Source organism: Pogona vitticeps, chromosome 4 (assembly GCF_051106095.1).
Source record: "Pogona vitticeps strain Pit_001003342236 chromosome 4, PviZW2.1, whole genome shotgun sequence".
NCBI lineage: Eukaryota > Metazoa > Chordata > Lepidosauria > Squamata > Agamidae > Pogona > Pogona vitticeps.
Window position 1 is genome coordinate 106,081,883 of NC_135786.1, and position 26,694 is coordinate 106,108,576.

A 26,694-nucleotide genomic window follows, 5' to 3' on the forward strand; every position below is an offset into this window, starting at 1 on the left:
ATAATAATCAGGTGTGCTGAAACTGAGTCAGGATGACTCAGCAGAGATGATGTAATCCAGGGATGATGCAACCCAGGGATGAGGTAATGTGTAACCTGATTGGTTCTGTATATGTATATATGTATGATTGTACAGTTAGTTGTATCTTCACCTGCTTGAAGATCACATCTACTCGTTATGCTGCCAGACTGCTGTAAATATTGCTACAAATACACTTTGATGAAGGAAATGCTGCTGGACTATGTGTGAGTTATTCCTGGACTGCCTGAACCGCCAAATACTTTGCTAAAACTGTGATTTCCACTGAGAAAGCTGACACAAGTAAATGTGCCTTTTTGGGTGACATTGTTGGAAACCATGATGTGCTGCCACAGCAAATATAAGCATACTGATCAGTTTGCCATAAGTCAAAATTGACTTGACAGGACACAGTTTTTATCATTAAACAGGTATGAGGCGAACTCTTGTTCCTCACCCTGTATCATGCTGAGTGTTGAACGAGGACAGCCTATGAACAATGAATGAAGAACCAGACTCTGAGTGAACAATATTGTGTGTTGAATAAGAAACATACCCTGTGTGGAGCCTAAGGCAAATCATGATATGCACACCCTTAGCAAACATGACTGGACAAAACGTATAATCACCCATGTGCATAAGTGTCCCAAATACATTGCTACAGGTGCAGGGAATATGATCCATCATTAAGGCAATAGCTTATAAACTGCCCTGTAATCTAAACTGTGGATTTCAGTGATGCCTATTTAAGTACTCTGATGAAGCAATAAGATTTTATGGAGTAGACTCCTTTTTCAGAAAGTCATTTTCTGACAAGTTGGATTTATGACTTATGTTTTATGTATTGAATCACTTTATGTACATTATTCATAGAGCCCATTACCTTGTTGGTACAAAGTAGAATGGTCCATAATTTTATGTAACGCACCAATTTTCAGTGTTCTGTATAAACAATGGGGGGCTGTCAAAGTTATTAAAATGTCAGAATTCTCTATTCCTTTCATCTTTCATCATATTTTTGTACAGAATTCATTTGCAGTGATCAATATGCACTTAAAAGTAGCAGGAAAGGGCCTTCGGTTATTTATCTCTCAGTAAATTTTCTGACATACTTGACAGTTTGCCTGAATATTCTGGGTTGTTCTCAGGTAGGAGATTCCCATGGATGCAAAGTGAAAAATAACAAAAGGATTTGGAGACTACCTAGCTGTAAATGTCGGCATTGCTACAATTGAGAATGGGAGAAGACCAGCATCAATGAAAACTGATAGAAATACTCAACTGATTGGCTTAGGGGGTAAAGGCCAGCTCCTAATATACCACTGTCTCTTCTGAGAGACAAAATCCCCCAGAGCTGGGGGATGGTTTTTGACAGGCGAAGGGCAGAGTGCCAGCTTAACTCCCAGTCACCATATTGTGAGTTCATCTTCTCCTCCCTTCTCTTCCTAGGACAAACTGATTTCTAGAAACACAGTGAAAAGATTCTTGATTTTTTTATTGTGGCCTCAGTCATAGTGTCAATGGATAATCTTAACACCAAAGCAGGCTCATACAGATAGAGTCTGTTTCTCAAGCAAAACCAGTCCCAACCATTAAAAAAACTTATAAACATCACTTTGTACTTACTAAGGAGTGAAATAATGCTCTGAGAATTCCTCATTCTCATGAATTAATACTGCCTCAACTTGACAAGTGGTCTGAATGAGGAATTTACAAGTGTCTGAGGTAAACATTGATCCACAACAGCTCACAATGAAATAAAATTGCTAGGTTTAAATATATATATATAATATCCCCCCCCCACTTGCCAGTCCTATTCATATCTTGCAAACTGAAGGTTATGGCTTCTTTGGTTGTATCAATTCCTATCATACTAGTTTCCCTCATTTCCTATTGTTATCCACATCCCCCAGCATTATATCTCTAGGGTTCACAAAGAATTATGGAACAGTTTCAAAAGTCATTCAGTAAGTGTAGCCTTGGGCAAAACAACAATACACCCACAACAAGACACACTAATCACCCATCCCCTGAATAGGACAAAAGCCTATCTCACAGCCGTATATACTCCACTGGCAAGCAAACTACACCAGAGCACAGAGTGCTGTCCTCTGAAGATGCCAGCCACAGAGATTGGCGAAACGTTAGGAAGAACAACCTTTAGAACATGGCCAAAGAGCCTGAAAAACCCACAACAACCATTAGATCCCAGCCATGAAAGCCTTCACGAGTACAAATATTCATCCCTTCATATTTGTGGTGGGGTTTCTGGAACCCACAAATACAGATTAACAAATATTTAATGAATCAGCTATATTCGTGAGAAAAAGCGATCCGTTTTTATATTCATCCCCATCTCTATTCTGTACCTTCACGAGAGTCAGTGAAGTTTTGGAAGGGAAATGGGGTTCCATAAATGAAGGAAAAATTGTATTCTCGAAGACTTTAATGGCGGGGATCCAATAGTAGTTGTAGGTTTTTTTTTCAGGTTGTTTGGCCTTGTTCTGAAGGTTTTTCTTCCTAATGTTTTGCCAGTCTCTGTGGCTGGCATCTGGTTATATATCCGGGGGGCAACACCGTATGTATAATTGCATTGTTTATGTGGTTTTGTTTTATTAAGGTTTTTTAGGTATGCATTTTTGGTTTACGTCTAGGTGACAGTAGCTGGCTCAATAGCTCAGTGAGTTTGGTGCCTGACTGGAGATAGAGGTTCAGTTCGGTACCTTGAAGAAGAAGAACCAGCCTTTAACCCCTCAGGCAAGCTGAATAGTCCCTTAGTATCCCAGAAGTCCTGATGATGGTAGGTGAAAAGCATCCTTTTTAAACTGGCTTTTGATATGTGAATGTTCTGCAGGATTGGAATTTATACAGGAATATGAGTGCACCATATTCTATATTTCATTATGTGTTTTAGAGTTGTTTAGATTTGTTTTAAACTAGAAGCATTTCCAATATTGTTATAAAGTTTAATTGTATTTTAATATTAATATTCTAACATTGTGGAAAAGCAAAATATAAATGTAACAAATGAATAAATAAGCTAAATAAATAATAAACCACTTCTGAGTACTGTATACCTAGAAAACCCAGGAAAGGGTCACTGTAACTCAGAAATGACTTCAGAGTACTTAATGATGATGATGATGATGATGATGATGATGATGATGATGATGATGATGATGATGATGATGATGATGATAGACTAACCATTGGATTTTGCCCACTGGTGTTTGTGGGTGTGTGGTAAATATACTCTAAATCTTGGTGCAGCTCACTATTTTTTTGTAATGAAGTCATTCAAGGTAATGTGTAGAAGACAAAAACTCAATTGCTGTTTTTTTTAAAATCACATATTGGTATATTTTGTGGTGATTGGGTACCTTGCTCTGAGTACTTAAGCATGCTGGATGATTATATGGTTTTAAAATGAAATCAAATAAACTGTAGAGCTTTTGGAGCAATGTAGAGTCTCAGGATTTTTTTGCCAAACAGTCCAGATGTTAGTCAAGGTCTCCAAAAGCATGTATGCCAGAATCATGCAAACACATTGGGTTTTACCATGTTTGTTCCTGCTGAATTGCAAATATCCAGTAGAGAAACCATCTTCTATTCTTGCAAGGAAATTGCATAGGCTGTAATTCTCCTAGTCTGTGTCTACATTACTGCTGCCAGTACTAAACAATGCCCAGTACACAGTTTGTGCTAATTTGCAAGCTTTTCAGCCAGCAGTTTACATCACAATATTTTTCCCTTCATTATTCAAGAATTTGTAATTTTTCCCTATCAGCATGTATGCTGTTGCTGATAAAACTCCTTGGCTGGCTATTTGGGTCATAAGAGTCATATTCTTTTGAACGTGCCACAGATAAGATTTCTAAATATATTTTTATCCAGCTATTCTTGCACAAAGGATTGCTATCTGCAGTCTACAAACACCTTCTTTCCTTGCTGCATAGTGTATTTATTTTCTCCCCCAATAGCTTGTTCTCCATCAGAACAAAATTTCTGAGTAAACTAGCCCGAGCAGTTCCCCTTAAGGTTGCTTAATAAATATTTGAGTGAACACTTGTTTGGAATCCTACACACATATTTTGAGAAGAAAGCTGTCTTCAAGATAGTGGGGTTTACATCCAAGTAAATATACATACAATCCTGCAATTAATGTCCCTTTTTAAAAGTTGCTTTGGGTATAACAAAAGATGAAAACATTAAACACATATTATGTAATAGGAATGATGAATGACAGCAGCCGGGGGAATGATAAAAACTCATTTAGAATTAAAAGATGTACCTTGTACATATGTGACATCCTTTTCGGAGGATTCACCCCAGAATCCGCCCAAGAAATATTGAGGGAGGTGGTTGCAAGGCAGATAAGCCCTTCCTGGTGTTGGCATATGGTTGTGGGACTTTCCTGGACTGTCTCACCTTGTGCCTTTTCCATTCTTATATTAGTGCTATAGAATCTTTTTATTATCCAAGACTTTTTAAATTGACAAGTTAGGTTTATGGATATGGCTTCTTTGCTAATCATGTGCTGCTGTTCTTCTTCTTTAAGCAACCTTTATTGGCATAAAACAGTTAAAACATACAATCCAATAATAAATTAAAATAGTGGGGGAAGTTAGGTTAGTTTTTTTGAAGTTTGGAGAGTGAGCACTTTAGCTGCTGTTTTTTTAAGTGAGGCTGTACAATGTGGTTTTCTTTTCGTCAAGTCCTCTTCTAGTGTAAGGTCAAGGGGAACAGACCTATTTTTGACCTAAGTCATGTCATGCAAAGCAGGACAGGCAAAATGTGGGCAATCATGTCTCTGGGTATCATACTGTCAGAATTACTGGTTAGAGCAGTGGTACCCAACCTTGGGTAATCCAGGTCTTCTTGGACTCCAATTTCCAGAAACCCCAGACAGCAAAGCTAGTAGTGAAGGCTTTTGGGAGTTGCAATCCAAGAACACCTGGGTTACTCAAGGTTGGGAACAACTGGGTTAGAAGATTCATTCACAAGAATTGAGCATGGTACGAAAATGAACTAAGAGTTATGACAACAAGCTTGTCCAGCTTTGTCAGTGGCTTCTGTGGCCAAAAGTGCATTGTGGATTTATTTGGGGGTAAGTATATTATCATAAATCCTGGTAGCTAATAATTAATGAGTTGCCACTTGCACTCTAAGTCAAACTCCAAAACTGACACATGTAACAATTTGCTTCTACAATTTATGACATTTTGCTTATGTTGGCATTAATCTTCAATAAGATACTGGTTTGTGGCTTCTAAGAGCCTATCCGGATGCTTAAAGCAGAGATGGACAACATGTGACTATTTTTGGAGCCACTAATCTTCTCTCTCCTATTGCTCAGTGTGTCAATCAAATCCCCCAAAGCCAACATTATTCAAGCAGATGGCTACAGATGAGGGTAGGAGTAGTAGACTGATTATGATTTTGCTACTCACCTGAGCCCTTGGCCTGAGCTACATAAAAACAAACAAAACATTGGTTCACAATTTGAAAAAGCACACACAAGGACAATGAATATAACCAGATGTTCCTACTGCTACCATATTGACCATGAGAATCATTTTAATTCATTTGTATTAGGCATGCGAGCCTTTGAGCTTCCATATATTTTGGTCCATATGTTTCCCACCAAGTCTATCCAGCATATCCAATGGCAAGCAACTGTGGGAGCTGGAGTCTGAAATATCTGGAGCCCCAAAGATGTATCACCTGAATTTACTGTATTTTTTGCACCATAAGACTCACTTTTTTCCCACAAAACAGGGGCGTGGAAAGTCTGTGCATCTTATGGAGCGAAGAAAACAGATTATATTTTCCTGTTTTCTTCTCCTAAAAAATCGGTGCGTCTTATGGAAAGGTGCGTCTTATGGAGCGAAAAATACGGTATATGATCATCATAAGTATGGCTTTGTATCTTAAGTGATGTTATAAATGTCAGTTACATCCCTTTAGTTCCCATATTGGTTATAAGTGCATGTATGAATATGAAGGAGGAGAAATATGTCCTACCATTCCCCATCTGTCTTTCTTTAGAACTACTCTCTGAACCCTAACATACATGTAATTCATCATTTATTTACCTGACACCACTCTGTTCTTTGTCGTTTACTCTGAAACACATAAATTCTTCCAAATTTAATATAGTGTTCAGAATAAAGCTATTCAGGAATAGGGCTGAGAAGGACTTAAGAAAGGATCAAATGGAAACAATAAATAGACTCCATTCTCCCTTACTTTAAACTTAAGATTTTTGGTAATTATTGGTTATTCTTCTTTAATCCATTCAATACATGTTAATCCAGTTTATACATTGTGCACTAATATGACAAATGGAGTTTCATTGTTGACTGGGTTGCACATTCACATATGATCCCATATGCTAAAAAACAAACCAACCACCCAACAACATCAGAATGCATTCAGAATGTATATTGTGAAAGAAAACATGTTTAGAGATAGCTAAAAGAGTAAGAGGCTGAATCACAGATTTATGTTGAAACATTTTTAAGCCTTTTGGGTGAGCACATAGTTGCAGGACTGCTGCATTTGAGCACATGCATTGCATATTATTCCAGTGCACAACAAGGCCAAGGAATTTTAACATCTGAGATTCCAACTTCAAATAGGTTATCACACAGACATACCATTTAATGTTGTTTTCTATCTGCAAATGTTCAATCCCTTGAATGTTTGTCAGGCAATAAAGCAATATTTTGTTTTTCTTTTCTTTTGTTTTTGTTTGAGCAAAAAGTTACATAAAATGTAACTTTTCCTTTCTAGTCACCAGAGAAAACCTCCACCCACCATTAAGGACTAAACAAATGGAAATTTCCAGATTTATATTATGATTAGAGACAGCTATTATCTGAAGGCCAACCTCTGACAATGCTTCCATGGATCTCAGTAGAAAAGCATAATGAGGCTACGGGCCTTACATTGAACTTCATCAGATTCCCTTCCTATTAGCTTTTCCCCCTTATCCTTAAATTAGAGGGTGCATACAATGGCCCATAAATAAAAGGATTGCTTGCTGTTATTGTTTTGCTCTTAGAGATATTTGTCTCTGTAGACTGCTCCCTGACCTACATGTCAAATCAGCAGTGGGAGCATTTGTATTTAACCTGATTGAAATGCACAAAATTGGCTGGGACAAAATAGTGGGTCAGTGTTTTGCCTTAATTAGACTGCAGATCAGTTTGCTAGTCTGTAAAGTGATGAATTACATGAAGAACCAAGGCCTCTGTTCATAAATAAGTGGCTTCCTCCATCTCATGTAAATATCTATTGTACTAAAAGGTTCTTTTTTGAATTTAAGAGACCAACTCTAATTTAGCTGTGCAATCAGCAGTAAATCGTCTCTCTGCCCTATACATCAAGAGCCTGCAAAACAAGGAGTTGGCATGTAATAATCTCTGGATGAGAAAGACAAAGAGCACCAGCCATCTGTTGACCACTTGGAAACTGGCCTAACAATGTGAAAACATGAGCCAAACACTAGACAAGCTTCCAACAATCCAGTAAAATTGTTTTTAAAAATCAAGAATAATGGAATAATAGCATGATTCACAAGGCCCCAGGGAGGTCCTTCGGACACAATGGTATGGATATCAATCCTTTATAAGATGAGAAATTTGGGACATAATAAATCTAATTTTGAGTGTGGATGCAGCAGTAGATTCAGCTGAATATACTCATTTGAAAACCTTTAATATAATAGCAAATATTGTTTTCTAGCTTCAACAGTCATGGCAGATGGGATGAATTGCTTTATTCAACAGCACATTGAAAAACCAAAGACATGCATTTGTGCTGAGATATGAATGTCTTGCTGCTTTTGTCTGTGTGATGATACTTACTGTCACTTGGCATTTTCTGCTTAGCATGAATACCTGTGTAAAAAATACACTTAAGGGTAAATGGTGAATATATATGTTTTAACCACTTCTGCATGCAAGTGAACAGAATACAGAGCCTCATTGCAATTCTTTACCTTTAAGGAAGTTTCATCCACCAAACAGCATCACTAAGTTTATGCACATAACAACTGTACCGCACCTTCATACTTCCTTATGTTAACAAAGATGGAAGGTGGCATTTGGAATTACCCCTAAAAATTATCTTCATTGAAGAGAAGAAAAACTCATATTTGAGACTGAGAAAAAATGGGATCTGGCACCCCTTGCTACATAGGTGAGAAAAGAAATGGAAGAAAAATAAAAGCATGAGAAGAAGGGAAGATACGCCAGGGCATATGAAACAAGGAAGCATCAAATGTGTTGCAAAAGATACATTGCATTCAATGTTTCCACTAAGCTGGGCACATGTTCATGACTCTGCTTCTCTTGTTAGATTCCCGTTGCAATGGAACCCAGCATGTGGGGGGGAGTCACCCACTCATGCAGGGGTGGAGTTGCATGCAAGAGAGGTGGAGACCCATCCAGCAGGGCTGAAAATTAGAGAGCATGTTGATTGCAATAGCTGGATGGATAGCTCAGTGAGTTAGGGATGGTTGGTATTTTGATCCTCTGCTGTGCCTTGTGGGAGAACAGCAAACCTCTGTGGTCTTGGGGAATCTGCCCAGTCATCCCCCAGAAAAAGGGTATGGTAAGTCACGTCTGAGTATTCTCTACCTAGAAAACCCTGAAAAGGGCCATCATAAGTCAAAATTTACTTATTACAGTGATACCTCACTTAACGACGATAATCCGTTCCAGGAAAATCGCTGTTAAGCGGAAATATCGTAAAGCGAAATTAAACACCCCATTGAAACGCTTTGAAACCTGTTCAATGTGTTCCAATGGGGTAAAAACTCACCATCCAGTGAAGATCCTCCACACGGCGGCCATTTTCGCTGCCTGTATAGCAAGGAATCCATCCCTAAACACAGCAGGGAGCCATTTTAATTACCTAGTGGCCATTTTGAAACCGCCGATCAGCTGTCATAATAACATCGTTTTGCGAAGAATTGGTTCCCGAAGCAGGGAATCGATCTTCGCAAAGCGAACAAAATCTATTTAGACCATCGTTTTGTGATTGCAAATGCGATTTCAAAAAGATCGTCGTAAAGCGGATTCGTCATAATGCAGGGCAATCATTAAGCGAGGCACCACTGTATTATTATATTACAATAGTCATTTTATTATAATAAGTATGGAGGATGTAGAAGAGTCAGGAGGTGATCCCTCCAGCCTCTTCTACATCCACCATGCTTATTGTAAAAAAATGACTATTGTAATACAATAATGAAAGAAAGAGTTACAGGCACTTAATCATTTTATTTCCCCTTTAGACATTTTCTTTTGCCTCAAGACTTTGTAGTCACACCAGCAGATACTACTGTCTGGTGAAATTGCTGTTGAACATAAAGTCTTTCCACAACAAAACACTGGTCATTCATGATCTGATTGTGAACTGATGCATGATATAATCACAGATGAGGTGTCTGATTTATCCTGTATAACTTAGACCAGGAAGAATCAAAGGGTATGGTGGCCACCTGTCACCTAGCTCTTCCTGAAAGGTTGTTTGGTGCAATTGCAAACTAAGTTGGAAGAAGAGGGGAGGGAGTTGCTTAGAAAGAATCTAATCTTTCTCATCAGGAAGTCAATCCATTTGACAGATTCAAGAGTTTGTAGTACTAAGTCAGAGAAACAGAACATGGATATTATTCATGCCCACCAACTTATTTGTCACATGTTTTTCCCAGTGTGGAGATAGAGAACCCCAGGACTGTGGTGCTAGGAGACTTTTTGGGGAAACACCTTGGTGGGGCAAGCTTATTCAAGACTTTGTGGCCAACGTTGTTATCAATGCACTGTGTCAGTACTGCATCATAGACTAGAGATGGGGATGAATAAATTTTTTATGAATATTCTCTGAAGAACTGATGAATTGATTCATTAAATCATTTTCACTTTAAAATGCTATAAAACGGGACCCCAAGCACCTAGAGACAACAAATATGCAGGGAAGCTTCCTCAGATGGTTTTCTTAAAGGGCAACAGGTTTGGTGGACATCGGGTACTGGACTTCTGAGTTAAATAGTCACAAGAAGGATACCCCCTGGAAAGTCCACCCCAGTACCTTGTTAGTTGATTAGTCATTTATTAGTGTCCGACTCTTTGTGACCCCATGGACCAGAGCACACCAGGCCCTCCTGTCTTCCATTGCCTCCTGAAGTTGGGTCAAATTCATGTTGGTTGCTTCACTGACACTGTCTGACCATCTCATCCTCTGTCACCTCCTTCTCCTCTTACCTTCACACTTTCCCAACATCAGGGACTTTTCCAGGGAGTATTCTGTTCTCATGAGATGGCCAAAGTATTGGAGCCTCAGCTTCAGGATCTATCCTTCCAGTGAGTACTCAGGGTTGATTTCCTTCAAAATGGATAGGTTTGTTCTCCTTGCAGTCCAGGGGACTCTCAAGAGTCTCCTCCAGCACCACAATTCAAAAGCAGCAATTCTTTGGCGGTCAGCCTTTTTATGGTCCAGCTCTCGCTTCCATACATCACGACAGGAAAAACCATAGCTTTGACTATTATTTCCCACTGTTTCAGTACTTAGGACGTTCTGAAGATTCTGTGTCACCACAACAGATAAAGCAATGGCTAGGCACAACTCACTGGTGTTCACTAACCTATCTTATTCAAGTAATTTAAAAAAATCTTGGTTAGGCTGCTAGTAGCAACTATACTAGTAGCAACTATATCCACCAGTTTCTACTGGCCTCCAAGGCTGCAATCCTAGCAACACAATTGATAGTAAGCTCCATTCAATTCAGCATTATTTATTTCTGAGGAAATAGAAAGAGGTTGCATGAGTGCAATCCTAAAGACATGTTTGGAAGTAAATGACATTGAAATGAATGGTATTTACATTTGAGTTTACATACTATGGACTGAGTTGTTGAATTGTGAATTCTTTCATTCCATTGTTGTTTAGTCGTTTAGTTGTGTTTGACTCTTCGTGACCCCATGGACCAGAGCATGCTGGGCCCCACTGTCTTCCACTGCCTCTTCATTTTGGTAGCTTCGATGACACTGTCCAACCATCTCATCCTCTGTCGTCCCCTTCTCCTCTTCCCTTCATACTTTCCTAGCATTAGGGTCTTTTCCAGGGAGTCTTCTCTTCTCGTGAGATGGCCAAAGTACTGGAGCCTGAGCTTCAGGATCTGTCCTTCCAGTGAGCACTCAGGGTTGATTTTCTTCAGAATGGATAGGTTTGTTTTCCTTTCAGTCCAGGGGACTCTCAAGAGTCTCCTCCAGCACCACAATTCAAAAGCATCAATTCTTCGGCGGTCAGCTTTCTTTATGGTCCAGCTCTCACTTCCATACATCACGACAGGAAAAACCATAGCTTTGACTATGCGGAATTTTGTAGGCAAGGTGATGTCTATGTTTTTTAAGATGTTGTCTAGGTTTGTCATTGCTTTCCTCCCAAGAAGCAGGTGTCTTTTAATTTTGTGATTGCTGTCCCCATCTGCAGTGATCATGGAGCCCAAGATAGTAAAATCTGTCACTGCCTCCATATCTTCCCCTTCTATTTGCCAGGAGATGATGGAACCAGTGGACATGATCTTGGGTTTTTTTTGTTTGCTTTTTTTGCTGTTGAGCTTCAGAGCATTTTTTGTACTCTCCATTTCACTCTCATTAAGAGGTTCTTTAATTCCTCCTTACTTTCTGCCATCAGAGTGGTATCATCTTAATATCTGAGATTGTTCATATTTCTTCCAGCAATCTTAATTCTGGGTTGTCTGGGACACCCAGATCTTTCTGGTATAATTCCTCTGTGTATTCTTGACACCTCTTCTTGATGTCTTCTGCTTCTGTAAGGTCCCTATCATTTTTGTCCTTTATCATGTCCATCTTGGCACAAAATGTTCCTTTAATATCTCCAATTTTCTTGAAGAGATCTCTGGTTTTTCCCTTTCTATTGTTTTCCTCTATATCTTTGCATTGTTCCTTTAAGAAGGCCCTCTTGTCTCTCCTTCATATTCTTTGGAAGTCCGCATTCCATTTTCTGTAACTTTCCCTATCTCCCTTGCATTTTGTTTCCCTTCTCTTCTCTGCTATTTGTAAGGCCTCGTTGGACAGCCACTTTGCTTTCTTGCATTTCCTTTTCTTTTGGATGGTTTTTGTTGCTGCCTCCTGTACAATGTTACGAGCCTCTATCCAAAGTTCTTCAGACACTCTGTCCGCCAAATTGAGTTCCTTAAATCTGTTCTTCACTTCCACTTTGTATTCATAAGGGATGTGGTTTAGATTATACCTGACGAGCCCAGTGGTTTTTCCTACTCTCTTCAGTTTAAGCTTGAATTTTGCTATGAGAAGTTGATGATCAGAGCCACAATCAGCTCCACGTCTTGTTTTTGCTGACTGTATAGAGCTTCTCCATCTTTGGCTGCAGGGAATATAATCAATCTGATTTCGGTATTGCCCATTTGGTGATGTCCCTGTGTAGAGTTGCCTCTTGTGTTGTTGGAAAAAAGTGTTTTTGATGACCAGCTTGTTCTCTTGACAAAATTTTATTAGCCTTTGCCCTGCTTCGTTTTGAACTCCAAGGCCAAACTTCCCTGTTGTTCCTTTTACCTCTTGACTCCCTATTTTAGCATTTAAGTCCCCTATAATGAGAAGAACATATTTCTTTTATGTCATTTCTAGGTGGTGTTGTAAGTTTTCATAGAATTGGTCAATTTCAGCCTCTTCAGCATCAGTAATTGGTGCAAGTAGAGTTTGGTCCCATCGGGCACAGGCATTTGGCAGCGAAGTACAGTTTGGGCCCCCATTGGTCACTGAGGCATTTGGCAACGAAGTCAAATTTGGGCCCCCATTGTTCAATGAAGCATTTGGCAGCAAAGCAGAGTTTTGTCCCATTCAGCAATGAGGAATTCGGCAGCAAAGTACAGTTTGGTCCCATTGGGCACTGAGGCATTTGGCCCCAGCAGGCACTGAGGCATTTGGCAGTGAAGTATAGTTTGGCTGCAGCAGGCACTGAGGCATTTGTCAGTGAAGTAAAGTTTGGTCCCAGCAGTCACTGATGCATTTGGCAGTGAAGTAGAGTTTGGCCCCCATTGGGAACTGAGGCATTTGGCAGATAAGTAGAGTTTGAGCCCAGCGGGCATTGAGACATTTGGCAGTGAAGTAGAGTTACCCCCCATCGAGAAGGGGGGGAAGGGATCAAAGCAATCTCCCATCTGTGCTGCCTTTGCAAAGGGAGTGGAGTGATGTCTTTGGTCGGGACTTGCCTCTCTTTCTATGCCTAGCAGTGGCATAGTAAGATGGGGAAAGGGATCAAAGTGATCCGCTCTACTGCCTTTGCAAAGGCATTGGGTCTTGGCAATGGCTTCAGTCAAGCTTTCCCCCTCTTTCCCCAGTGGCATAGGAAGAGAGGGAAAGCGATCAAAGTGGTCCCCTGGCTCCTGATCATCTTTGATCCCTTTCCCCCTCTTCCTATGCCGTTGGGGTAAGAAAGAGGGTGAATGGCCAATCCAAGCCATCCCCCAACTCTGGGGGTAAGTTTCTCTTCTGGCTGGCTTTAGCAAACCCTCTTTCCTTATGCCTCTGAGGAACAGCTGATCCACAGGGTATAAGCAGATAGGGAATGAAGGGATGGATATAAAAGGGTTATATTTATTGCTTCGTATTTGTTGGGGTCTCTGGACTCCAAGAATATGAAGCAATAAATATCTGATGAATCAGGGATATTTGTGGAATAGCCTGATTCATTTTCATATTTGTCCCCATATCTACTCCAGACCCTTAAATCTGAGTCTACTATAGGATAAAATGGAAGTAAGCTAGTAATGGGGTTGCATGTGATCCCCTCCAAAACTGGCTTTGATGGTTCTATAAAGTGCTTTGTAAGCAAAATTGTCCACACATGTACCAAATGGGATTGGCATATATTAAATGTATATTTATTATATTAAAGGTGTACATTTTCATGTTTAAGGGGAAATCTTCATCATTTGCTGCTCAGAGTGGGTGACTGGGATTCACGGAGGGGGTGGACTAACTGTGCCACTGAACTTAATGTTTACTAGAAAACACTTGGAGCATTTCAGACTTGTTCTTAATTTTGTCTTGTTTTTGGTTGCTCTGTTAAAAGTAAGTCTCTTGGTGTGCTAGTGCCCGACTAGTTGTTTCCTTTTTTTTTCCTGTTGTGTTGCCCAGGCTCTGAAGGTCTCTTGTGCTCAGTGGGTACAGTAAGTTCATATTATTATTGTCTGTTTTCTATTTTTTTGGTGCTTTGTTGCTGCCATTCTCAACAAGGGCCATATAATTCTACTGGGAGCCGGAACATTTGAAGGGGTCCACAAACTAGAAATATTCTTCACACATCACCTCATAAGGTTCTTTGTGTGACTTATACAATCCTGATTCAGCCTATATTTCTTTCATATTGGGCTTATGGCTGTGGGGGAGGGAGGTTGTGGCTGCTTTACAGATTAATTCTCTGTTGCCATGCCCCTGATTTTTGGAGAAGTTTTAAAGAATTATTTGGGGCTCTTGGAGTGACAGAAAACAAAGAGATTTGTGTGAAATGAAAGGACTAGTGCCTGAAAAATGCAAACTATGGAGGAGGCACCCTTGAAAGAACTCAGAATGAAACAAATAGAAAAATATTCACAATTCATATCCCTTTCTGAAATCTAGAGTCATTAGGTAATTATCACCCAATTCAAACATCCAGTTCGTAGAGAAGATAACGGAGATGATAATGTTTGATCAGCTATACTTGTCCCTTCATGAATTAGATTTTCTAAACTCATTTCAATCTGGCTTTAAAGAAGATACCAAAACAACCTTAGTCATATGGGTTTATTACTTTCATTAGGAAAGTGATGGAGTGAGTGGTATCCCGTAAATTCTTCCTCACTACTCAAAAGCCTTTAGTACCATTGACTATGATATTGCCCTGAAATAGTTCAGTGAGGGTTCATCTAGACAGTCTAATTATCCTGGCCTGGATTGATCTAGACTGGAGATAGGCATGAATCACCAGTTCAGCGGTTCATGCTGGTTTGTCCATTCGTTCAACAGGTGTTCTGCATTTCCTAGCCCTGCCTCCTCTAGCAGGCACCCACTCAAAAGCAGCACTTGGAGGAGGTGCGGCAGGGATGCTCAGGGAAAAAAAATCAAAATAAAGGAAAAGAAAAGAAAAACAAAACCCATTCTCTATCCTCCTTGCTCCGGACACCTACAGTCTTGAGAAATGGAAAGTTTCCTTCCCACTTCACCATGAAGTAGAAGGGAGATGAAGATTTCCATCGTTGCTAACCAACACAGCACGTTAGTGATGAAGGTATCACTGATATTCTGTAACAATTAAAAAGAAATGGAAAACATCCTCTCTCCTCCCTTTCACAGGGGAATGGGAAGGGAGCTTTTAATTCCTCAAGATCCCTTTAGGCAAAGGGTAAAGCTTAAGTCATCTGCTTTGATTCAAGCCCTGTGATTATACACACTGGAATGAAACAAAATTGAGTGATCCTACACATACTAAAAAAAAAAACAAAAAAACCAGTAGACCCTGACAGGGACCCAAAAAGGTTCAGGTAGGCATTCATCAGGGATGGGATGGTTTTCAATGGAATGCACTGTATGTCATATAGTCACTGGGAAAAGGAGTGAACTAATCCATCCTCAGCCTGGGCCAAACCATGGGACAAATCCCAATCTGATCATTCTCAGTGTAAGATGTAAAAGGCACACTATAATATGGTTCTGCCATTACCATAGCTAGGAGACTGTACCACTAGGAAAGATGTGGTTAATTCTATGGAACTTATACTTTGGAGTTCCTTCTTTGCTTGAAAGTAGTCACTCTAACAAGGAGAAGGTAGAGAAATAGCTCTCTTAATATTCAACATATGAGTTCACTAAAGAATGAGATATTCAATCATTTTTTGGAAATATCTCTAAGATAAATGTAATAATCAGGATTTTCAACAACAGCTGGCTACAGTGTTAATATTTGGGGACAGATTAGTGAAATGCATCTACAGTTAAAAAGATGCTGAGCAAATGTCAGTGGCATATAACATAAAACAAAATAAAACCAGCCTCGATTTTGAATAAAATGTTTAAACCCCATGGAGAAATGCAGTAATTGAAACAAAATCCATTTCCATCTTGCACATTTGAATAGTAGAATAAAATTATGCTAATCTAATGTATCTGCCCTATTGTGCTTTTCTGTTCATTATGCCGCATGCATAAATATAAGGTGGTTATTATCCCTTTGATAATATTCCATACTTAACTGCTTCAAATTGGGTTGTTCTCCTTACACCATGCAAATACACTGTTTGAAGGATCTTGTTTACTGAAGAAGCTTGCTTGGCTTGTTATATTGTATTTTAATTTAGGTCTGTTTACAACATGTAGAATGTATTACAAATTACATTTACTGAAATGTGTTGTGAGTTCTGTAATACTTACATAGTGTTCTTGGAGCCCTCTCATCTATTCTTTGTATCACTAGGTTTCTCTACAGAGTGTGTGCGTAGCTGAATATTTGTGGGTCTAATCTGGCATACAGATAGTAGATCAGATCAAGTTTAATACGGTCATAGACCAATATCCAAATGTACAAATAAATGTACAAAAACAGTAAAACACACATATAAAACATATTCTAAGTTAAAAGCATCCTTAAAAAGTAATACATTATACTACTTTAGTCTCCCTTACAGGTTTCCAGTAATAACTAAAATCAAGTAACTTTTAAAACCTTCTTTTCACAGATTTTAACAGCAGCTGTAAGAAATTTCACCACATTGTACCAGATATCTATATTGACCCAGACAGCAATAAAAGCATGTAAAAAGCCTCAGAGTGCGCAGGGAATAATTTTAGATTTGGTTCAATAAAATTTCTCCAAATATCAAAATAATAAGGACAGGCACGTGGTACCTGCAGAATCATTCTTAGAAATCTTTGGGTCCAGACTACACAGAGAGTAGTAATTCACCTGCAGGAAGTTCCACCCAACCTCCCGATCCTTGATCCCTAAGTGAGAACAATTTTCAGGTTATCACCAATCAATGGGTGGTTGAAAATCACCAGAGGGGTTTCATTCCCACTGCTGTCTCTTCCAAGTCACATAGAGAGCAGCATGTGACACTGCCATCTCTCAGCTAGCTTTCACAAGTGCTGGTTGAATCTTTATTAAGAGTCTGCTAGAGGAGTTTGGTAACTCTGATTTCAGGCAGTGTTGGCCATGAATCTAGTCTTGTATTCCTTTCTGCCCGAGTTCACAGGTGCTATCCAAGGTGCTGAACCTTAGACTCAAGATAGGGGAAGCAGTTAGAAATGCTCAGCAATCTGGATTAAAAGCCAGAATGGATTCATTGGACTTAGGCAGTGCAAGGTTGGGTGAGCCCCAACTGGTTGAAAGCGTTTTGCTGTAATTGTTTCTCCCCAAGCTGTGCACCTGTGTTTCAGGAGGAGGTGATTCCATTCAGTACAGGCTGCAACCCCATTACTTGATCTGCCTTTCCATTGACCAGAAGCACCTCTGTCTTATCTGGATAAAGTTTCAGTTTATTTACACTTTATTAGCCATTTTAGGGGCTATGATTGGAGGATGGCTAATGTTGTTCCTATCTACAAAAAGGGCAAAAAGCAGGAACCTGGGAACTACAGACTAGTCAGGAACCAATCCTGCCAGACTAACCTGATCTCATTTTTTGATTGGCTAACCTCCCTGATAGACAGAGGGAATGCTGAAGATATAGTATATCTTGACTTCAGCAAAGCTTTTAACAAAGTGTCTCTATTTGGCATTGGTTAAGCCTCATCTTGAGCACTGTGTCCAGTTCTGGACATAACACTTCAAGATGGATGCCAACAAATTGGAACCATTTCAGAGGAGAGTAGCAAAGATGAGCAGGGGGCTGGAAACCAAGCCTTATGGGGAAAGACTGAAAGAACTGAGTAAGTTTAGCCTTGAGAAAGGAAGATTGAGGGGAGATATGATTGCACTTTTCAAATACTTCAGATGCTGTCATACAGAGGAGGGGCAGGATCCATTTTCCATTAATCCAGAGTGCAGGACATGCAACAATGGGTTTAAGTTAAAGGAAGCCAGATTTTGGTTGAATATCAGGAAAAACCTCCTAATTGTTAGAGCAGTACAAAAATGAAACTAATTACTTGGAGAGGTGATGAGTGCTCCAACACTGAAGGCATTCAAGATAAATTTAGACAACCATCTGGCAGATATTCTTTGATTTGTATTCCTGCAATGAGCAGCAGGTTGCATTCGATGGCCTTACAGGCCCCTTCCAACTTCATGATTCTATGATAGATATATAAATATATATTAAAATTATCTAAAAGGAAAATCATAAGAATCCATAAATACACTTTCCATCTCACATATTGAGCATAATATATAGTTCTGCTCTGAAGTAATTGTCACCTGAAAGTCACAGAAATTGAGTTGAATATAAAACAAGTACAATAAGAAGAGGGGGAAAAACACAAAATTATGCTAGATTGGTCCCTGTTACCTTACAATCAGGACTAGTCTGCCTGTAAATGAGATGTTCATCCTTGCTAATCTAATTACTTATTGAAATCACTTCCACATATGTAAAATAACTAGGCAGCAAGGGGCTAATAAAACTATTAAACCAATAAACATAAAAGCAAATAAAACTACAATTATTGCAATCATACACTTGCATATTTCCCTAGATTACAGCTTTAGATTCTGGTCTAAATGCATATCTCTTGGAACAGCATCCTTGCACGATAGGAGGAGATAATCTCATCTCTATTTCCTGAGGCAGTCAAGGCTACATGGCAATAGAAGCTGAGATAGCCAATTATTTACCATGCTAAATAAGATTTCCTGTGCTACTTGTTTTGTCTATGAAAACATGCAGTTTCTCATTAGGTGACATTCAGCAATTGGCAGTGTATGATTTGGCACAGCTTCAGAGTTTTGCAAAGTAAAATGTAAGAGAATACATTAAAATCTAAGTCTTTCATCACTATGCTTGTTCACATGTTCTCCATGATGGGTTTTTTTTTTGGGGGGGGGGGGCTAGTTAGGAATGGTTGATAAATTCATTTCATTTTTAATTTTAGAACAATTTACCAAAATTTGGACAACTGATGAGTGAAACGACTTGAATTTTTTCAAAAGTTTTATGTGTAACACTTGACCACCTATGCCCAGGACTTTGAATGCTCAACTACCCTACTACAACAATTGCACTGGCTACCAGTTCATTTCTGGGCCCAATTCCTAGTGCTAGTCATTACCTATAAAGGCCTATATGGCTTGGGCCCAGGCTACCTGAAGAGCCGTATTGCTCTATATGAGCCTTCTTGGTGCTTCTCTTCGGAGGAAGCCCTCCTCACAGTCCCATATACAGTGCAGGAACAGTTGATGGGGACACAATAGAGGGCGTCCCAGATTATGGAATGATCTCCCTTGGGAGGTTAGGTTGGGTCCCTCCCTCTTATCCTTCTGCTGATAGCTGAAGACCCACCTTTTCAGGTAGGCGTTTAACAAGCATGACTGAATCCCTCAATGCCATTTTTTAAATAGTTCAGATAGTTTCTGATGTTTTACGTGTTTTTAATCATTAAATGTATTTTGATCAGTTTTATAATGTAAATGTTTTTAATGTATTGTTTATTGTGTTTCAAATTCTATTTTTCTTTATGCTGTGAGACACCTCAAGTCTGGGAGAAAGGTGGCTGATAAACAAATACACTCTTAAAAGTCTGGCTTTCATTTATATGGACAAAACTTTATTGACGTTCACATCACTTGCTCTGGCTAATTGTGGTTAATTAACAAGGTGCCAGGAGCATGTCAGTCATGTGCCTGATCATGTGTCCAATCTTGCTCATGTCCCAGCACCTCATCAATCAGTTTCAATTAGCTTTGGCAACCAATGCAATCTCTTCATGAACGCCAAAAAGATTTGCCATGTACATGTGGTCCTGTTTTATTTTCCAACAGTCTTCTCATCTTTAATGCCAGGCAAGCACTACCTGGTCTTCTCTATGTCTTATAGTGCAGTGATTAAAGTGCAGTACTGCAGCCAAAACTCTTCTTACAACCAGAGTTCAATCAGGTAGCCGATTTCAGGTTCATTCAGCCTTGCATCCTTCTAAAGTCAGTAAATTGAGTACTCAGCTAGCTGGGGGAAGGTGACAATGTGTAACCTGCATAATTACATTATAAACTGCCAAGAGAGTGCTATGAAGCAGTATATAAGCACTACACTTTTCTTTTTTAATCCTTCCCCCTCCCATTTTTGTTTGTTTGTTTGGGTTGGTTTTTTTTTTTTTTGCTACAGATTGCCCTACCCAATAGAATTAAAAATGGACTATCATGTTGTTTGGGGTATTTCTGGAGAACTTACACCTCCCCCCCCCCAAAAAAAAAGTAAATCACTTATCCTGGACACAAAAACATGAAGTTTAAAAGGTTGGAATACAGGAGAAAATGAAAGTGACATATTTTTCTATTCCTGGTGGCAGTGAAGTGTTTAACAACATTTATATTCCTACTGGAGAAGAAAAAGTAAAGGAGAAAGACACTGATGATGGGGAAAGAAAAAGATGAAATCTCAAGGATGCAGGTGAAAAAAATTATTGGTCTGCCAAAATTTGAATTCGGATAGACTTTATTTGGCAAAAGTTTTGTGCATTATTCATGTACACAAACATTCTGGCAATACATTTTTGTTTAGTCAACTTCCCTTAGTTTCTTTCCTCACCACGTGTGAACTTTCCCTGAAAAAACTGTTGGAGTTTTAGCAATCATATATCATGCCTTATTAGGGTTGTCTGGGTGAAACATTTCTGAGAGTACAGTAATTGTCAATCAGTCTCGTTCGTTCGTTTAGTCATTTAGTCGTGTCCGACTCTTCGTGACCCCATGGACCAGAGCACGTCAGGCCCTCCTACCTTACACTGCTTCCCGTAGTTGTGTCAATTTCATGTTGGTTGCTTCACAGACACTGTCCAGCCATCTCATCCTCTTTCATCCCCTTCTCCTCTTGCCGTCACACTTTCCTAACATCAAGGTCTTTTCCAAGAAGTCTTCTCTTCTCATGAAATGGCCAAAGTACTGGAGCCAGAGCTTCAGGATCTGTCCTTCCAGTCAGCACTCAGGGTTGATTTCCTTTAGAATTTATAGGTTTGTTCTCCTTGCAGTCCAGGGGACTCTCAAGAGCCTCCTCCAGCACCAAAATTCAGAAGCATTAATTCTTCGGCAGTCTGCTTTCTTTATGGTCCAGCTCTCACTTCCATACATCACGACAGGAAAAACCATGGCTTTGACTATTCAGACTTTTGTTGGCAAGGTGATGTCTCTGCTTTTTAAGATGCTGTCAAGGTTTTTCATCACTTTCCTCCCAAGAAGCAGACATCTTTTAATTTCGTGGCTGCTGTCTCCATCTGCAGTAATCATGGAGCCCAAGAAAGTAAAATCTGCCACTGCCTCCATATCTTCCCCTTCAATTTCCCAGGAGGTGATGGGACCAGTGCCCATGATCTTAGTTTTTTTGATGTTGAGTTTCAGGCCATTTTTTGCACTCTCCTCTTTCACCCTCATTACAAGGTTCTTTAATTCCTCCTCACTTTCTTCCATCAGAGTTGTATCATCTGCATATCGGAGGTTGTTGATATTTCTTCCGGCAATCTTAATTCCAGTTTGGGATTCCTCCAGTCCAACCTTCCACAAGATGTATTGTGCATAAAAGTTAAGTAAGCCGGGGGAGAATATACAGCCTTGTCGTACTCCTTTCCCAATTTTGAACCAATGAGTCTAGCAGTAACCAGTTGCTCAGTTATGCAGTTGTACTCTTAGTGTGCAGTAAGAATACAGTCTACAATAGTCTACTTGAAGCAGTCAACAGTGAAGCTATTGAAGCATGTTTCTGTATGCAGTCATGTTTGTACAGTATGCTGTTTTTTAACTGTGAGTTTTCTTACTAATATCTCTAGGTGAGTTATTGAGAATGTAAGTGCCAGTTGATAAGAAGCAAAAAAAGATGGCCTCCTTGGAGAGAACTGAAGCTAATTCTGCTCTTTTAGTCCCTGCACATTTGCTGCACATCTCTCTTCTCCATCAAGCAATATATGGAAAGAAATGCCAAATACTGGCAATGAAGATTACTAATGAAGCACACACACCTGAGCTGCCAATTTGACTTAGTTGGGCTTTATCACTTTACCACTTAGGGGTGAAATACAGGTTTCTTCATGATCTGCAATGGCACTCCAGATATTTTCTGGCCTACAAAGTTCGTCAGTCTTATCCAGCATAGTCAATGTGGCAGTTCTCTAGAAGAATCACACAAGTGGTTTCCTTGGCAAGCTGATCTGTCACAAGACTAGTTGTGCACCAAATTTTCCAATTAATACCTGATCTGTTGAACAAAGGACAGTCTCCAGAAGGGAGAAAATGCTTATACTGTATAATTGCCTTTTGGTCCTTATTTCCTCAGAAGGATTCTGGCTGGATGTTTTTATTTATTTATGTATTTATTTATGTATGTATGTATGTATGTATGTATGTATGTATTTATTTATTTATTTAATATGCCGCCCACACTACCCAAAGGTCTCTGGGCTGCTTACAACAATTAAAATACAATACAATTTAGAACAATTAAAATACAATTAAAATGTATATAAAAATTGCCATCAGGCCCACAGCTAATATTATTTCAATTAAAAGCCTTCTGGAACAGGAAGGTTTTGACCTGGCGCCGAAATGTCATCAACGTTGGTGCCAGACGAATCTCAGTCGGGAGGACATTCCATAGTCTGGGCATTCCATAGTTTGTAGTGATCCCTGAAGTATTCCATGCAGACATCTACTAACTAATTGATATAGTCATGCTTGTCCTCATCCTTTTTATTAATATGCATAGCTTATCATCCCCAAACACATTTTTTTAAAAAAATTAAAGCATTCTAGTTACTTCAGTAAAAGACAGCAAATCAATGACTTCTTGAATATAGATATCAAAAATTAATAGTTTCATATCAAAGCACAAGAATCTTATTTCTTCACAAAGATTTTTTAGTGAAATGCAGATTTTGATCTAGTCTTTCAAGATTTGCTTTTGCTTATTCAATGCAAATTTATGAAACTGAGGGCAAGTTTTGTGACTTAAGTTAATTGACCTATATATCATACCACCTAGTGGATTAAGATGCCCTCTGGAGCAGCTCAGGTGGCAAACAGTGTTACCAGAGGCAGAGCCAAGAGGTCATAAAAAGAAAACACACTTCTGAATTGAAAAATGTGGCACATGAACTTTATCATTGATGCATGCAAAGAGGTGGAGAGAAATCCATAGAGCTGCACAAAGAAATTCCAGTGGCCCACAATCTACTGAAGATCAAAAGATTTTTCAGATCACAAGTGCAAAACATTTTCAATAAATAATAACATCAACAACAACAACAATAATAAAACCCCTGCGCATTTCACTGGGAAAAGAAACACAATATAAAGTATAGCTGCACAGATACGTAAGTATGAACTTGAGGAATTCTCCTTCTCCAATGCGACATAGAAAAGTGGTTTTGAGCATCATTAAACAAACTCTGAGAGTATCCAATATATTCTATGTACATGATGAAAATTTTATCTTTTTTTTCTTTTCAGGTTGTCTCTTCTTTTTGTGCACTGCTTCTTTCATTCTGTAGAAAACGGAATGACTCTTCTAGGTTTCCCGACTGTACTTCCACTCTGTGTTTTGCAGCACTACAAAAGCACTAAAGGACCCTAAAAAAATCTCCAAAAATGCAGAGGCAAGGCAACAGACAACAATCTACTTCAAAAGCAAGAAATAATACAAGAGAAAGAAAAATAATCCCCAGAGATATGTAGGCATTAGCTTATATTATTTTATTCAACATCAAACACACCAAGCAAAAAAAATATCTTACTCACCCGCTAGTTAAAAAAACAGCAAAACAGACAACATTTAGAAAAGAGAAGACAGCAGTATGTGTTCAGTGCCATTCACCCTGGGCAAAACAAAAGGAAAAAAAGGGAAGGAAACAGCAAGGTAAGCAGTGACCTTTGCCTGGCATACAAAGGTCATGTGACAGATGGAACATGAAAGAAACACAACACTTACATGTACCCCCTTTTGTAAGCATGACTCATTTGAGTATTTTAGACTCTCTATGTGAAGAACCTCTTTCATAATTTTAATTTTTAAAAAATTTGCAAAGTTGAATACATTTGTGCAAGAGATCGCAGAAGGGTAAAAAGCTGGCATTACAGTTTGTCTCTAACTGCAAATAGCATCAAATGAAATCAGGACCAAGAGAGTGGAATCTCATGCCAGAATAAAATTAAAACTGTGGTCAAAAAGGGAGGAAATATATCAGTGCCTGACCCACAATAATATTATTCTCTGATGTCACACACTAGTTTTTAATGATACGGTACTTTAAAATTTTGATTTTGATTTCCTGGCCTGTTGTTCCCCATAACACAATCTCAACTAGATACTTAGAATTATTTGATGATAACAGAGAATAAAGGAATAAGAAAATCAATTCAGCATGTAAGATGGAAGTGGGAAGAATCCTGACTGGTATTACAAAATGGGACTGAATGCACCATCCATTAATATAGCACAATCAGATTCAGAATATGGACCTATGTTTCCATTTAGTCCTGAGCAAATGGAAATGCAGATCTGTATCCTGAATCTCACACGCCATGCAGTCTGCACAAATACTGTCAAGTTGGTAATATGGGAAACTATCTTGTCCTCTGCTCAGCTGAGGAGGGGGGGAAAAAGCAATGTCTTGCTCTCACCTGCAAGAATTAGAAAAGTGAGAATACTGAAGAATCCTTCAGTAAGTCATTTTATACTTCCTCTACCTTCTCACAAAAGCTCCTATGTTGTAGTATGGACAGTAACACAAATCAAATGTCACTATTAATGAACAAACAGTAGAGAATTCTTCCACTTTAAAAAAGGAGATTGAAGTGAGAACCCTAGAATTAATCTGTCAGAATTATGTCACATTTTATATTTTAATCAGTGGATTATGCCCAAAATACCATTGTTTGCCATCTAATTTTAAGCATATTCACACTCTGACATAGAAGTTCTCTTTCTCTTTGCCCCCCTTCATTAAACTGAAGGTTTTCATTTGAATATTTAATTGTCTTGTTTATTGGAGCTTGGGATGTTTTGATTATCATTCTGGAGAAGACAACTGAGGAAATTTGTGTTTATAAAATATAATCTGAAATGAAAGGTAAAAAAATTGGAGAAAGCTTGCTAGTGACAGAAGGCAGAGTAAATGCTTCATAAAACAGAAGTCCCAAATGTTCTGGCTCATCAGGCTTCCCTCTTTATCCCTGTTTTGGGAAGAAGATACAGTTGGAGTCCTCTTGTTCTGTAGATGGCTGGCAGGTGGCTGATTTGGCTAGCATTCCTGCCACACAGCAGGTCAGAACCAGCTGAGGCACAGGGATGGGAAAACTGAATGTGTGTTTTCCTATGAAAGTATTAATTTTGCACCTCTCTTTTTGCATTTACAAGTTCTGCAATATTTTTCAGTAAAGACAAAGGCACACAAAGATTTCAATATATCTGAGGAAACAGGAAATGTGCACAACATGCTTCAGTCAATGGTAAAAAGATGTCTCTCTGTGAGTGTGCCTAATGGCTGTGTGGGCAGGGACTCTTTGCCAACCCACTCCCCTCCGTCAGTGCCCCTAGGCTTCCTGGACCTTGCCTGATAGAGGGTGATCTGGGCTGCCATTATGGGCCTCTTGCAAAGTTCAGCAACCCACCAGCTTGCACAACCCTATGGGTCCAGTGCAAGAGTAGCTGGTCGCTTTGGGGCTGGGTGGGAATTTTGGACACATATTGCCTGACTGGTGTATTGGACAAAAGTGTATTTATTTATTTTATTTATTTATTTGATTTATACCCCGCCCATCTGGCCTAAAAGACCACTCTAGGCGGTCTTTGTGAGTAATTTTTGTGTGAGCAATTTTTGCCTATCTCATACCAATCACCCAGAGGGGAAAATATGGACAAATCATGGTGTGATGTTGCATTTAAATTGGTCACACTGGCAGAGAAGGAGATCAGCAATGGTGTTCCCAAGGATTGTTCAAGGACAATATTGGACCCAATATCTTGGCACTGTAGACCCCTAGATTCAATTGCTGGGATGGGGTTGCACTAGGGGCTAACCGTGGCCACCAAAATTTTGCAAGTGTGTGGCACTTGTGAAAGGGGGTGGGCAATTGAGTGTTGGCTGGCTGGAAACAGGCTGTTGACTCAACATCATGGACCCAGGGCTTGGGACTTGCCCAAGGGCAAAATAGGAAGTGTAGGAAGATAACTGGCAGATTGCCTTCTCCCACCTAGATCTACCCGAATCACTCACCATAGCCAGGAGGGACGATTGAGGGGCCTAACGCTGAGAGAGGTCCGGAAAGAAAGAATAAGAAACCGGACCTTCTCGGCAGTGGCCCCTCAGCTCTGGAATAGCCTCCCATCAGTGATCCGTCTGGCTCCCTCACTGGGTGCTTTTGAGAGCCAATTAAAAACTTGGCTCTTCAGGCAGGACTTCCCTCCTGTCGATACTTCACTTTATTCTTATTATAATTTTTGTTTTCCCATCTTGA

General features: G+C 39.4%; 1 long non-coding RNA gene across 1 annotated transcript; it reads left to right on the forward strand.

Moving 5' to 3' along the window:
* The first annotated feature begins 342 nt into the window (after positions 1-342).
* On the forward strand, positions 343-24,655 carry LOC144588838 (uncharacterized). The gene is made up of 2 exons (XR_013544569.1): positions 343-2,818; positions 23,689-24,655. It is a non-coding gene; the product is annotated as an uncharacterized LOC144588838 (long non-coding RNA).
* The last annotated feature ends 2,039 nt before the right edge of the window (positions 24,656-26,694 follow it).